We start from the raw sequence: 17,120 nt of genomic DNA on the forward strand, positions 1-17,120 counted from the left end.
CCGTCACCATGGCGACACAAGCAGCGTCGCCTCCTATTGGATGCCCCGCTGTTCGGGACCGCCCGCTTACCATGGCAACCGCCAGTGAGTGACAGATGCGTGGCCACGCCCCCTGGTCAGTGACCCAACCCTCTCTCTCTCTCTCTCTCTCTCTCTCTCTCTCTCTCTCTCTCTCTCTCTCTCTCTCTCTCTCTCTCTCTCTCTGCTTCACCTGGTCTGTCTATCACTGTCTCTTCTCTGTCTCTCTCGCACGCACGCACGCACACACACACACACACACACACACACACACACACACACACACACACACACACACACGGTTATACTGTATGTCTATGCCTTACATTAATTTCCTGTAGATTTACTCCACACATTTAACAACAGATGTGGAATAACCTCAAGAAATTAATCAGCTCACCTAATACTAACTTTAACCAAACTCTGACTATAGTTAATCCATCCATCCATCTTCTTCTCCTTTTTATTCATTTCAGAGCACTGGAGTTGACCACAGCTAACAGGCAGGGTAATATCTTGCTTGTCAGTCTATCATCACATGTCAGGTGCTGGAAAAAAAGTGTGAGAAAATAAGTATAGAGTACTTGTGTGGGAACTGCAAGTTTCCATAAAATGAGGGTGTAAACAGATTTAGGTCCAATCAGCAATATCAACCATACATCCACATAAAGTGTTTTTCATCGAAAGAGCGCAAACTAACGTATCATTTATCAATTATCCTAAACTACAATTTGCAATAACATCAATAATAACATGGTAAGAAATTTTTCATATGGGTTCAGTCCGCATTTATTTGTCTGCTGGTTTAAAATCCCCACAATGATGACAGTATAGTAAATATATAGTACATACACACACACACACCCGCACACACACACACACTCAACCCTGCCTCACTTCTCCTCTCTCAGTGCGAGGGGGGATTTGAAACCGTCCAACCAGGATTTTAAACAACTGGCTTTGGCTGTTCCTTTTATAGACAATCACCCCCTCTATCAATACACAACGCGGTGCACTGCACAAACAAGTCTAGCAAATATAAAATGCATATCCAACGGTGTGTTTACTTGCATAGGTGTTAAGATATCCAAACATGTGGGAAGCAGAGCATGTTGGGAACAGACAAGCGCTACTGAGGGCCTCTAAACAACATAACCAGCAAACACGAGGGGGGTGTTCTCTGAGAATATGCAACGGCGTTAGAAGCCTTCCTGTGTGTACATACTTGATGATGCAGCTGCCTCAGCAGGTATTATTTGGCAAAATCCACTTCAATGTCCGATAAATGCTGTATGCAAGGACTCTGAGGATGATCAGCACGAAAGTGTAAATGTTGACCTGTCGGCACAATCAATAGCTATAAAGATTAACAGCTCCATGCAAAACATTCCATTCTGTTACATCTCCGGCCCTGCTCTGCAATAAGTAAAGGTTAAAATACCCCGTAGAAATGCTGCCTCCTTCACACAACTCTGGGTGAGTGTGTTGTTTTGATATGCAGCAGAGAAGAAGTGCTATGTCATGCTGCTGTCCAGCTTGGTAGCGAACAGAGAAAGGGGGTTCAATCCACTGTCACAATGTACTTATCACAAATCCACTGAAAGAAAGTGCACACGAGAAAAGAGATGGACCGCAGCTGGGTGCCATTCAAGATGTGGAAAAGCACTACAGACTGTCATACACAACGGATGATTCCCAGACAGTAGTAAGCTTTGGAAAGACAGAGACTGTGTGTGTGTGTGTGTGTGTGTGTGTGTGTGTGTGTGTGTGTGTGTGTGTGTGTGTGTGTGTGTGTGTGTGTGTGTGTGTGTGTGTGTGTGTGTGTGTGTGTGTGTGTGTGTGTGTGTGTGTGTGTGTGTGTGTGTGTGTGTGCTAAGGGCATAGCACAGGGGCAGCAGTGTTTACGCTTACGCAATGCTCCCGCGATGTGACCCAGTTGGAATGGATGTATGCTGCCTCACTCTCGCCTGTCCCCTCTCTCTCTCTCTCTCTCTCTCTCTCTCTCTCTCTCTCTCTCTCTCTCTCTCTCTCTCTCTTAGACTGAAACATCCCCATCTCTCTGCATGTCTCTCGTTCTCTCTCCCACACCTCCTCTCCCTGCCTCCCCTCATGTGCCAAATGAACCCCCCCCCCCCATCCCCCTGGAGAGAGGCGGAGGCTCTATTTCAGACGAGCAGAACTTTTGGTTTTGGGATGAGTCTCTTGGGGTCTATCACCATGACAACCACTCACAGGCGATAACCATGTGTTTCAGAGGATGGAGGAGCAGGAGGAGGTAGAGGAGGAGACAGGGGGAGGAGGGACAGAGAAAGAAAAATAGATGGAGAAAGGATAGAGTAACAGACGAAAAAGGTTACCAGGTCATGTGGTGTAGATAGATAGATAGATAGATAGATAGATAGATAGATAGATAGATAGATAGATAGATAGATAGATAGATAGATAGATAGATAGATAGATAGATTGATAGATAGATAGATAAATCTTTCTATCTATTATAGTTCTCAATTATTTTCATCTTACAAAATATGATATAAGAAGACAATTACAGCACAGAGCTGCAACAAAAAATATTAGTAAATCCAATGATAACATTTGTCTCAATACTTCGTTTAAACAGGATATAAATGTCACAGCTTTCCTGTCACATCTGTCTCCTGCAACAAAGACAGGAAGCGTCAAGTGAGAACTGTCACATAGCAAAGCATACATTCAGTATTTCTGTTAATGACACATGGGACAAAGGTTTATTTACATACCCTACCTGATTTTATGTGAGGACTTCTATCACACTACAGGGGGCTGCAGTCTGATCATAAGTAGGTCACATGGACCCCCATTAGCTCCAACAAAGCAGGGGGGTTAGTACAAAGGTAAAGTAAATGGCGTGAAACTGGTTTGATACAGCATTGTAAACTACCTCCTGTACTGGCTGGTTCGTTGACCAGTTGGTTGACCAACTGATGCATTGCAGGTTTTACAAAAAGGTTTGGAAGCACGGGAGGCAGATTGTGGATATTCCATCACGAGGGGTCTCGGCTCTTTTTCCTCCGTCTGTGGCCAGCAACGTAAATCCATGTACCTGTGTTAACAATCAAAAGTGAACCCCGTGTGCTACACTCCCATTACTGAAAAGCAGTCGAGCGTGCAAATGATCTGCTGCAGACAGGGGGAAAAGGCAGACAAAAGAGACATATCATCCCACTCTTTTATACATTTTTCGACCTATATTTGTCCTTGTTTCCTTCCAGAATTCGCTTCACCACCTCAGTACTGTGCTACAGCTGCATAGAAATCTCTTAAGCCTTGATGCCCTGAACTGGAGGACAAAAAGGAGCAGCAGTGGCAACCAGTGGTGTTGTTGTAGCTGTTGCAACTTTTGTTAATGTTATTGCATCAGTAAGTTACTAGTATTTGACCTTTTTTTTTTTTTTTTTTTTTTTTTAGCTGAGCTGGACTTGATTTCATTCACTATTTCATACACTGTTAGATATCTAGTGGTTAGAGGTCACAGTGTGAGTGCACCGGGCATGTGATAATTACTGTGAGGGGAAAGAAGGTCAAGGTTTTTGAGTCAAAGTTATATTTAGTTTTTGGGACTATGCACTGACCTTTTTGTTTCAATAAAAGCATGGTACTTCATTTATTGCTTTGGGTTTCAACAGTTATTCAAAACAAAAGACGCTTGTCGTCCGAGTCTTTTGGATGAGCTCCAAGTGAAAATGACTGAGATCTCGTCAACCTGGCCGTCATTTATGGTCAGATGCCTGTACAATCTATTTTTTCTTTCATTTATTATTGTGTTTCTTCTCTCATTCTGATTGTGCCTCTCAGTCCTCAACAGGTCCTTAGTTCTTGACCATCGACTTGTGTATTTTACGTCTTGCAAGCACCGTCAGATGTAAACAAGTCAACTGTTTTACCTGACACAGGGCCACAATCACCTCAGCCTGAAAAGAAAAACAAGTGTAAGCCTTGTTTCTGTCTTTTAACTCAATCTTTCCTCTCTGGCACAGTTCCCATATATCTACTTTGTCGCCATAAATATTAACACACATTTCCATTTGCAAAGCCACACATGGAAGTGATGGATTTTTTTCCTCTCCCTCCCCAGCTTTACAACCACTGCTTTGGCATTTTGGCAAACAGCCTTTGTTTACTGAGCCTGTCGATGGGGTATGTAATCGTATATTTCCACTGAGAGTGTCTGTTAGCAAGGACGCTAATTAGCAAACGATTAAGCTCTCACACAAAAGAGCTTCTTGAGATTAATTGGTGCTGAAGTTTACAAAAGCTTGTGGCTTGGTAAATAATTTAGCATGAACAATAGTACACCTTGTCACACACTGTTTTTGTCTTCGGAGGAGTAATTGCCAGTGTCAGAACCAGGAGTGTATCAACGTTTAGTGGTGGTTTCCTAAAATGAATAGTCAAGTTACTAAAGATGACAGCCTGGTGACAACACATCTGTCGCTTTTAATTTACCTAATGTAGCTTATACATGATGGACTGTCCAAATCAAACACGGCGGAGGCTCACTCACGCGCGCAGCCCTGAAATACAGGGTGCAAATATTATTCTGTGATCTTCTGCAACTGGAACATCTTTAAACCACTCGAGTCTCCTGCTGTAAATACTTTGCCTGACGTAAAAAAAAAAGACAAATTGGGAGACGAGCCCAATGCAGAAAATGACTGAATCACATGCTCATGTTATACAGGCATTCAGGGATGAATCCCGTCCAGACCGTGGATGGAGCTCACACATATGAGTACAAACACATTTACAGTATGCAGAGGAAAGGACATAAAAAGCCTCTTAGCTTCAGTCTCCTGTAGTAGAGGGGCATCTTGAAACTGCTTGTTCTAAACAACATTTGTTGTTCCTTCCTCCCACTTTTCTCCACTGATGAGGAGGGTGTCCAAACCAGTGCTAATGATGGAAAAAAAAACTTATAGTTTCCTTCCTTGGATGAGCTTAAAAGTTGCTTTCATAAGCAGAATACTGCCAATACGGCCCGTGCAAACAATTTGCCTCTGGGTGTGATTTGAATCGCTGTGCAAACATTGAGGCAACTTACAAGCTGGTTTCACAGTTTATCTAACAGGAATCAACACGGCAACACTGCAGCCTCATGATCATCCTGACTCAGCCATGAAGTAAACTTGGCATTCAAGGAAAAAGTGTTTGCTTTCAACAGCTGATGCAACAGGAAAGCAAGAGATGAAAACATCCTATTAAGCACATCTAGCATCATTCTACGTCTCACCAATTTCACAGACATCTGAAGTTAAGCGGCCCTGAAAATGTGGGCCCTGCTGTGCTTACTCTCCTGTTCTGATGCTAGATGACAGAACGGATTAATGCCTGTTTGCAAAATAGTCTGTCAGTTCGTTGCAGGGGGCCAACCAACCAATATGTTTTTGACTTGAACTCTTAGTCAAGGATGCATTTAAAAAAAAAAAAAAAAAGCATTATAATGTGTGCACTGCTTATGGATGTTTCTTTTTTTGTCAGTTTGTCAAGTTTTTTTTTAAGAAGTTTTGGACAGCCAATGTTCACCAAGACGTATTTAGGATATAATTTAAAACTCTATTTGGATTTGCATTGTCCTTATTATGGCTTTTTTCACTGCTATTTTTATCATTTTATATTTTTTTTTCCAGTGGTTCAATTGTATATTATGTAGCACTTTGAGCTTTTATGTTCATATTTATTACTATTATCATTATTATTATTATTAAAACTGGTTAAACACTGAAACAAGTTGAAACAACTGCAGTTTAGAACTAATAACAGATGAGAACATGCACAGCATCACTTTGAGCATTATACAGATTAGGCTGATTCAATCAGGCAGCTGTTAAATGGTTTATTACTATGAAGGCCTCTGGCGTTTTGACTGAACAGATGTTGGGAGATCGTACGGATGATTTCACGTTATTGTGATGGTGGAGTTGTTTACTGTGATGGCCACCATATATAAAAGAATATGTGATAATAATTTTGATGCGGATGTAAATATGAATCTCAGAGCCATTGCAATCATCACAGAATTATTGTTCTGAGCAATCAAAGACACCGTTGTCCACAGTGATTGGGATATACTATATATTATATATGTGAATTAAGAGGGCAGAAAATCCGCCAGTGTCGATTAAATTTCTTCAGTTAATTACTCTGGCGAGATGAAAGAACATTTCATTCTGAGACTAAGCTGAGAAAAAGAGCAGTTGAGCCAAGGTGGAAAACTCCATCACAATTAGATGTATGCACAGCCTTTTTCTGAATTCTGAGCAGGTTTTCCATCGGTGAAATTCCTGATGATCTGAGCTGGGTTGAGCGTGTGCTGGGTGCTGATGTGACTAACAGAACACTTCAGCAGCAGAGCGCCAGTCGGGCTGCCGCAGAGGACTCTGGGTAATAGGGCTGCAGATGAGTGCGACCCAAAAAACAAAATGGGAGGAGATGGATTTGGTGTGTTGTGTGTGTGTGTGTGTGTGTGTGTGTGTGTGTGTGTGTGTGTGTGTGTGTGTGTGTGTGTGTGTGTGTGTGTGTGTGTGTGTGTGTGTGTGTGTGTGTGTGTGTGTGTGTGTGTGTGTGTGTGTGTGTGTGTGTGTGTGTGTGTGCATATATATATATACATTCATGCAGTCTGTTTGGGTTTTTCTTCGTGAAGACATACAAGAGATCGTCAAATAGTGCATTTCAGTCATCTTACTACAAATCAAGCCAGAACCTCACTCTGATAAACTGTCACCCTAAACTACGTTGAGTGAAGGGAATCGTTTCAGTTTTCATGAAGTGGGTCTATATATATTGTGACAGTTCAGGTATCTTCACAGAAAGGTTAGGGATATGAACTGGATGATTTGTTTGTCTCCACAACAACTTTAACATCATCATAAAAATTAAAAAGCACTGTGTGTGAAAACACAAACACATTATAAAGACGTGACAATCGGAATTTTGTATTACAATATCCAAGGGCGATGCAGTGAAATAATGATTAGAACACTGCCACCTCACAGTGGTTCAACTCTAGGGTATGTCTGTGCTGAGTTTGCATGTATCGTCCCGGTCCTTTAGTGTGGAGTTTGCATGTTCTAACCGTGTGTCCATGGGTTTCCCCTGGGTATGCCGGTTTCCATCCATGGTCCAAAAACATGCATGTCAGGTTAATTGGTAGCCTGAAATTGCCCCTAGGTGTGAATGTGAGTGTGTATGGTTGTCTCTCTGTGTTTTCCCAATGATGAACTGTTCACCTGTCCTCGCCCATAGTCAGCTGGGATTGAATCCAACGCCCCGCAACCCTGCACAGAATTAAGCAGTATAGAAGATGGATGGATGTTCTCCCGGTACGTATGTAGGTTTTCTCTGGGTTCTAAAGCTTCTTCACGCCAGGGGCATCAAAATTGCCTTTGTGAAGGAATGGTTGTGAATCGTGCCAATGTTGTTTTGGATGCGCTCTGGCTCCCAGTGAACCTGCGTGGATGAAGTGGATGGATGGAAAATATAAGAAATCAGTATTGCTTGGAGTGCTTTATTATCTGACAGAAAAACTGAGGCAAGTTAGTGAAACTCAGAAAGTGTGCTGAGACATCAGTCAGCTAAGGTTACTCATTTACTTCAGGTGCTGGTAGCGCTCAAAGGTTATTAAAAATATAAACAGTTTAAGGCCGATGCATACCTGCTCAGATTTTACTGAGATTTAACATGACAGTGTGGTGTTGTGACCAATAACAAAAGGAATCCTAATGTGTCGTTGGTTTTTACAACATGGACTCAGGAGTGCTTGACAGGCGTACATTTGATTGTGTTGTGACAAATATTGGACAAATCATCCTCTTGTGATGTTTTTGGAGCATTAGCCGAATCATACAATTTTAATTTTGAGCTCTGCATATATGTTGGATTCAGCCTTTTATACTTCTCACTGGATCAGTGGGAACCCAAAGTGTAAACCACCAATGTGTCTTTCCGAGCTACAACTGTGTGGCATTAAATTACAAACCCTCATATCCTGCAGACAGTTTTGATCTGAAATCAAAACAGAGGTTTTATAGTGGCTACGATGCAGGAGCCTGAACCTGGGTGAAAGTGTCCTCCATCTGGCTAGTCCCCTCAACCTTGTGCATTCTCTAAGCCTAGATGATGGATGGTCTTGCGCCAAGGTCAAGACAGAGGTTGTGCGCCCATATTAACTACCCTCTTCCACTGATAGACTGTCAGACCCTTTGCGTCTAGAAGCCTCCCATTGGCCCTGATGTAAACAACTGCAGTAGCACTGAAAGGCAGGAGGGGAGACTGGCTTCAAGCATGCACATGCACATTTTGCCAGCAAAAAAAAGGCAATATTTATGTTCCATTATTACCTGCTTTCCACAGTATTTTGGTGAGTCTCAACTTGATCAAGCAGCAACATTTTTTTGAACAGGAAATGAAAAAATGCTGAGGAAAAGTCTGGAAACTACTATGTTTTAAGTGATGACAGTTCTTTCCTCGCTCAGTCATAAAGTAGAGGTTAGAGGGGAGATCAAATGGATATGATTTCAAGGATCTAAACTGTAAGCCCAAAGATTTCCCAGACAGTTTGAGGTAAACGTTTGACCCACATTTGACAGATAGCTTCATCATTCTGTAGTAGCAAAGCCTCTGTGATGGTTATAAAGTGATTTTAAGCACCTGTGCTTCTGCATGCATTTAAATATAAAGATTGAGGTAGTCCGGTCTGGGATCTTCTCCTAAGCATGAGACTTTACAGCATGTACAGCATTTGAACTTACAGTTTGTAGTGTGACTTTCACTTTTATGATGATCAAGTTGCCTGCAGTTTTTGACTTGGATTTTAAAATATAATAAATTGATGTATTTTGTCTGTTTTTTACCTTTGCCAATGAAAGTTGGGCTGAAAGTCATGTTTTTTTTCTTTAATTTGTCCACTAAATTTTGAAATTTGGGTCACAAAGACATTTTAACTGTGTCAAACAGTGATAACATGAAGCAACTCAAACAACCATGTCAGATGATGGAAGGAGTGGGATAGTGGATTAAATAACCTTGTAATCCATTGTGACAAATGTGGCATTGGCGAAGGTGCCTGTTGTAGTTAAAGAGGTTTTATTGACTGTGAGAATTAGTTGGATTTGATTCCTCTCAATGAGTGGATGTTGGAACTACTGCAAATCGGACTTAGAGACTAATTTAGTACAAAAAAAGATGGTGATGAGTCGAGGAAGAGTCTGAGTCTTTATAATGGTGCTGATGATGATGAAGGTGTGCAGCTCAGCCAGAGACTTGGTTATTCAGACTCCGCCCACCACACAGACACACAAGGGAAGGAGAGACGTGGGGGAAGGAGAAACAAACAGCACGGCAAAAACCATGACAGTGGAGTTGTGTGAGCTGGAGAGGAGGTAGATCCTTCTCATCACTGGGCCAAAGTATGAGGTGGATTTTACATCTTTTCTGATAGTGCACTTGAACTTGACTGTCATTGTAAAGAAAAAAAGTAGCTCTATGTTAAAAGACAAAAAATAATTGATACAATCTGAAGAGAAAAGTAATTAGCAGTTTTTCCATGGTAAGAACTCGATTGCTTAAATGTTTAAATGACAAACATGATCCCCTGAGACACATTCCTATGGATTTATTCCTTTTGCAGGCGTACAGTTGACTGCCATTAAAATTCACACTTCTACTCACTGCAACTTGAAGTGAACAATAACAGTGTACATGGGAAAAAAAACATTCTCTCAAACATGAAAAATTATGCGTTTTTGATGCTGACCTATAGACACTAACAGAATCATAACATTTGGTTTAAAGCTCCACTTGTAGCGAGCTGAAAAAGAGGAGTGATCTGGCTTCGCCTGTGGAGTGCCTGTGTCTTCATGCTCCACTGCCTGCTTTAAAAGAAAGAGTGTTGCTCTGTTCCTCGCCGAGGTCTTTGGAAGGTGAACGGTAATTGCTGAGGGAGGATTTAGCCTGACGATGGAACAAAGCACCTCTTTTGTTTTACTGAGGTAACTCTTATACTCTGAGATGAAGCGCTACTTTAGACATGAACTGTAGACATGAGTATCGCATGTGGGTCCATTGTGCGTTCGGTGCGTTGAGCTGTTTGTGCGTCAATCCCTCGGAGAGACGCAGGCGGACTGACAGAGATCGTTCTGTAGACTTCATCACAAGACTCCTTACTGTTTCTCACTCGTTAGCTGTAGTATTGGCCCTGTGGTAATGACATCATAGTGGCAGGGGCTTTTACAATCCGACCACAAAGAGACAGGAACCACAAACTGTGATGCTCTTTAAAATAAATAATAATTTTTGCCGTGACTTCATCATGTTGTAAACTATCCAGGAAACCCCAAACAGGTCTTCTCCCATAGTCTGACTCATATATTACAGTAATTAGATGCAGACTGTTACTCAGTTAGCATAGAAGCAGACATGGTTTGAGGCTAAGACGTTGGGGTTTTTTTCCCCACACAAGACAGATTAAACTTTGTTTAAGAACCAGACAGCTATTTTGTACCTTTAAAAAAACAAAACAAATATACATGTAACAATCAGATAATGGAAAAAAATGCAATATTTTTTCCTGGTAGCAAATAAACACGTCTGAGGGCCGGAGAGGTCCGAGGGTGACAAAGAGAGACTTGGCTCAACACGGTTGTTGGGTCTTTCAGCACCCTTCAGGAGCCTCCTCAGTGCTGACCAGCATTGTTTGTGGAGAAGAAAGCTATCAGAGGATCTGCACAAGATTAGAGTTGCCAACTGTTCCCTTTGCGGCTTCCTGTTTTGCCGCAGGAATTCTTTTAGCGGGTTCAAAAAAGAACACAAGAACTGTACTAATGTGACAGGGTTAACCCTTTCCTCTCAGCATACTCCTAAATAAACATCTTGTTTGTATTTTTACAGTCAAGGTTGAGGTTGAAGAAATAGTTTCCCTTGTGTTGACTAAAATGCCGCTGCCCAGCACACCGCACACAGTTGCTCATGTTTCAGGTTGGCACACACTCCTTATTGGAGCTCACTTTTGGGAATTCATCATGCAGTTTCCTTTATTTTGGTGTAATATTTTATTAACACAATAACATAAGATCTGCATTTATTAAGTCTGCCAGTGCAGATAGCCTGGTGAATAGATTGGGTGTAGTTTTACAGCATTGCTTTTTGTTTCCTTTGTGGTTTATGATAAACTCAGTCAAGACTGCTTCAAATGTAGTGTGCAGACGAAAGCGAACATTAATTTTCTCGACTAAACTGCATTATTGAAAGAGAACAAACATATTTCTTCAAATTTTGACTTGCTGCACACATTTTAATGTTGTGCACTCAATATTTATGATTGAATGAGACATGACATACTGTATGGGCTCTACAAATAAGCACTCATCCTCCAGCAGATTCTCTCTTCCCTGCTTTTTTTTCTGTCCGTTCACCCCCTCACTGTTTTTATACCTTTTTTTTCTCCATTTTCCCCTCTCCTTGTTCTCGCCCTCATACCAGCACCTCCTCTCTTTCCCTCCATCTAAATTGCAAATGGCAGCAGTGCTGACTGCCAGAGGAGCTCCTCAATGTCATTAGAGCTGACCCTGTGGATTAACTAGAGGAGCGAGGCGGTGTGTAGAAACTACAGATCAATAACGTGGCTGATCCTCTGGGTTCTTTTACTTCACTTTGGATTTAGATCTGGCCGACTGAAATGTCGACTCTATTCTTCAACAACAAACAACAGGGCTGAAACTGACTGACACGTCCAAAACAGAGCCAGTTACAGGGAAATTGAGGAATGATTAGAGGAGTATAATTACTCAGCTTGAGCTCACATAAAAAATGCACAGGTAGACAGAAACTTTGATGATGAGGCAAACATGTTGCACAAACCAGCTGGCCAGATCAGAATACCGTCCGGTCTTGTCTGGATCATCCAATTAACAATGTGATGCGATATCTCAGAGATAAAGAGGCAGGTGGAGAGATGGATGCCTGCATGTGCGCGTGCAGCCGTCATACAAATGTGTGCTTGATTTACAGAGCTGGCAAGCGAAGCCCCGTCACCATGAGCTCCACTAAACCTGATAGGTGCCCTTATCAGCGACAGCTAAAGTCGAAGCTTATTATAAATGGTCGTGTGTGCAAGTGCACTCGACCAGCACGCGCTCACACATTCACGTTCAGCTGCATCGCTGGATCATGAGGCTCACACTTGTTAGCAGAATCTGCCAAACAGTCGTCCTGTAACCACTCACAAGTGAGCATTCGCCTGGCTTTTTTTCTTTTCTTATTTTTTTAACACGATTAACATGATAACAAGATTTGAACTGTTATTTTACAACAGGGTGTGTCAAACATTATAGCCCAGGAGCCAAATACGCACATGCCAATCTGATTTCCGTTGGGTAAAACTTAAAAAAAAATAAAAAATGGTTTGCCTAATAAAAAAGTCCTTAATTTTTCTATAGTTTGATGCCCAAAAGTATGAGCAGATCCTAAAAGTGTTCATGATAATGAACTTTTTAACAAAATCTATAGAGAACAACCTCATACAGTCATTGTGATTCACTTCAGACAAATGTGACGATGTTAATGCCATTTCACTTGTAAAGACGCAGGAAGCTTAATCTTTGATCATTGTGAGCATTCAGTTGTGGGTCTCAATCTTGTCCTATGACCTACTCTCTTGCTAAAACAATGTGGCTCCACCAGACGGGTTATAATCCATATTGATTTTTACTGAAAAGTGGCAGCTACCGTGCTGATCCTCGAAGGGAAATTATTTGACTGAATTGAACCCGTCTTATTGACAGATGTTGTGCATCACGAGGGGCTCAGGTGAAGATTAAGAGCCCTGCTCACGTACCCACAGCTTGAATCCCACTAGTGACGGTGTGATTCAAGCCCTCACTTTCTGATCACCCACCTCTGGGCTTCTCGGCTACCACACCATAAATGCTGTGCTACATTGTACTAGGAATCAAACACGGACAGATGAAGAATCCAATACTGATCCACCGATGCCTGTGTCCCTTGTCATTTTAACACTTTAAAGTGGGCCAGTTTTAGTCCATGCGCCATTTATTTGTCACCCCTGCTCTCCAAACTAAACGAAAAGTTCCTGAAAACATGACGGTGCAGAGAAGAGTGGTTATTACTCTGTGTATCTCTGTGTTTACCTTGTGATGGACTGGCAGTCTGTCCAGGGTGTACCCCAGCCTGTTGCTCATTATCAGCTGGGATCAGCTCCAACACCCTGCAACCCTACACTGGATAAAGCTGGAATAAGAGATAGATGGCTGGATATTGTGGTGTGACAGCTGTCTGAATTGAACACATTGTTTCAACACGCACAATGGGTGGGCGTTGGAAATGCACTAGTTGCTTATGGGAAACCATAAATGACTGTGATACATTCACAAAAAGGGAGTCATATTTTCCCCCCACACAGTCATAATTTCATTTCATTTCCCATTTGTGTATATTTGTATTTATGTTCTTTTGTTGGCCAAAAGTTATTCAAGTTGTAAATATAGTGTATTCCCCATTTAGATTATATAACATATCCTTTGATTCAGCATTACTCTGTCATTTTAACAGTGGAGCTGCCCTGCTGCAGCTGGGATGTTGATTTAATGTGAGAGCAGCTTCACAAGAGTTGTGCCCCCGCTACTGTTGCAACAATAAATTCTTTCCACTGTTTGTAAGACCAAATGTTAAGTGTCTGAGTGGTTAGTAGGACAGAGAGCAGACATAAAGTTTCCCCACTTTTCATACTATGTGTTTTTAAAAGCAGCCTCTGAACTCCACAGACAATCTGATCAAAAAGTGACCACGATAAAGAGCTGCCATAAACACATTGAATATAAATAATATCAACATGAAATCGTGAATCAGACATGATTATGCTGTCTGTAAAGTCCCCTAACTACATGCCTTTTCCTTTTTCTTTTGAGAACTGTCCAACTGGCGATTAAGTTGACTTAATCCTTGTGAATATTGCAACCTTATAGTTGTGAATTATACTCATTCTAACAACAAACAGTATGTGTAGACATTGCAAGTAGACACTCAACTTATAAGAAATCATGCATGGCATACATGCATCACAGAACCAAACTACTGTATGCTGTACCTCACTACTCCCTAAAGATATTAGAAGAGACTGCTGACAGGTCTGTTTCCCTTTCAAATGGGGCGAGCCGGAAGGTATGAAAACATACGTGGCTGTGTCAACTTGTGCCATGAGTTTTTTTAAATGCTTAGTGCTGTCAGATTTATTAGGTCATTATCTGCATTTATGACTCTATTGTGTACGATAAAGCTATCAAAGGGTAGTTAAAACACTTGTTATTTTAACATAATGCAACTTTCGATGTAGAATGCCACTTTACCAAGAGAAGCTTGGAAATGACTGATTTGCACTTTGATGAAATATGACATTCAAGTCTGTAATGAGAAGCCAGGTGTGGGGGAGTCAGGGCAGACGTGAGCGTCACAAAGTGTTTATTGCCATCTAGTGGTATATTAAGTATAGTTGGTAAAAGGGACATTTCAACAAAACATTTTACCATATCTTTTCATGGTCGGCATGAAATCCATCCCATATCTTCTATACTGGCTCAGACAGACTGGGGACACAGGAGGCTGAAGCTTAGTTCAAAACATGGCAGAAAGCAAGGTACCGACAAAGAAGTATGATCATAAATATGGACAATGAAGACACACCAATTAAATTACAATCATGTGTTCACATGTGTGCACACAAAGAGAACATGGAAACCACACTTGGGGTTCAAACCACAAAGATCTTTAAGGTGAAGTTAGTATGAAGCATTACCACTGTTCTATTAGTCCACTGGTTAGCATGTCACTATTATTATACCTCTTTTCATGTATCATCTACCCACTTTTTTCCGCTGCAGGTTGATTTGGGATGCTGGGACAAAAAAGAGAAAGGTAGGTTACAGAGTTTTGGAGGAAGCAGAGACAAAGGCTAAATGGAAGCCACCTCCTGGCTTGTGGTTGCTGGGGGCCCCGGCATGAGGAGTGGAGCTGGGGACTCTCAGTGGCTGATTTGGACACACACATGCATGGACACGTTAATATAACTTATATCTGATGTGTTAATTCATTGGCCTCATGCTGAATTTAGAGACGTCTTACTGCATCATGTCAACAAGGAAATTGCTGTTGTATATGGTTGTTATTGGATTCCTATCAGGAACTAAGTAGTTCCCAAAAGGCTGAACCATCTAACCATTGTTAGACTGTTACAGTGTAATTAGTCCTCCCATCATGCAATGTGTTTATAAGCACAATAATCAGAAACCAGAGAACTACGGGATACATACATGAAAGAAAATGCATTAACCCGGTTATAATTACCTAAGAAAATGATACTAATTGTGTGTTTAACTCATACTCTGCTATTTGACACAAACTGTCTTCCCACTGATCACATCTGAGGTGTTTTCTGAGATAACATAATCCCAGATTGAAGACAACAGTTTGTACCAAATCTATCACGCGGCTTTGACAAATCTCTTCGAGTTGAGACGAAGTAATTCAGATAATTAGAAAGACACCAGGCACCACCCTCAGGCCTGAACATCAGAATTAGTTTTATCACAGAAGCAGAGAAAGGAAACAAGAAACAAATCATGTTCACTCACATCCTCAGATAAATACCCTGCAGAGCAGATCCCAGACAGTACAGTCGTTAAGTTCACTGCCTTCAGGCTCTGTCAGGTTGTTACATTGTTGTACTTTTAGTCACTATTTTGTCACTAGAATGCCTTTAAAGAACGAAAGAAACTGGATGATTGTGTTCTGCATGGGGGAAATAAAACTTCTGTGAAAAGTGAAGTGAACTGGGGTTAACATTTTGTTTTTAATCATAAAAATCTAGAAATAAGAACTGCAGGAAAGAGCAGGGTTGGCTTGCAAGGTGTACAATACAGCATTAACTACTCTTTGTCAAATTGACTAAAAAAATGGGGAAAAGAAGAAGAGCAACCAAATAATTAGACCTTTATCCCTGCAATGACTTATACTTCATTGCATACTTCATACAGTATTTGTAAATGTATGTAAAGTTGATTAAAACTTGAGTTTAATTAATTTTGGTGCTCTTTCACGCTACACATTTTCTTTTTTTTTTTAGCCAGCTTCCTCCAGGAGCCATGTCTGTAGAGGGAATGTGAGCTCTGGTGAATGAAGTCTGAAGAAACAAAACATATTAGTAAATTTACAATCTATTAATTTAAAGAACAGGAGTGTGTGGAAGAACCATATACATCCCAACAACATCTTCGTCATCACCTCAAGCCCACTCAACATTTGTTCACTAACCATCATTTACATGACCATCTGATTAAATCCCAATCCGTGGAAGGACATGTTGGAGGATAGAGTTCAGCCACAGACTGTGGACATATAGGAGGGTTTGAAAAAGGTTAATATCTGCCATTGAGGTCAATTGTCATGCACTTGGTAAAGAAAATCTGATTGGCATTACAAGTGGCAACGTTTAAATGTTAAATAAACAGGATTTACAGAATTGTATGTATTGGATTCATTGCAAGGAGGCATTTTCACAACAAAGACATAACTGAGCAAATACATTACATGTATTATTATTATTATTATTATTATGAACGTAATGAAGCATTATGTGGTAATACTGCTTGACGCCAGCAGATGGCGACAGTAGATTGGATAAATCTTAGTATGGTGTGACAGAACTGTGTGAAACACTGAAAAACAAAAAAGTTTTGTTGGGGGTGAAAATTTAAGTTTTTGCTTATAAATATATTTCTAATAACAATATGAAACAACTAAATGCAAACTAAATGCATACATCAGTAAATTGAAAATCCCCTCATCGCACAGAGGAACTGCATTTCTTGCAATTCTGACCTGACTGGGGCAATTTAGAAGTTTACTGTTGATTTTACTTCATTATATTTCGTACTGTGAAACCTTACGTTATTCCCTAATAGGAAGTGTTTGCCCATAAACTGTTTGTCAATGTTTGTAACAGTTCGGAAACAGGAACAAAAAAAAACTGATGCAAGAGTTCAAGAGGAAAGAGTGAG

Source organism: Blennius ocellaris, assembly GCF_963422515.1.
Source record: "Blennius ocellaris genome assembly, chromosome: 7".
Taxonomy (NCBI): domain Eukaryota; kingdom Metazoa; phylum Chordata; class Actinopteri; order Blenniiformes; family Blenniidae; genus Blennius; species Blennius ocellaris.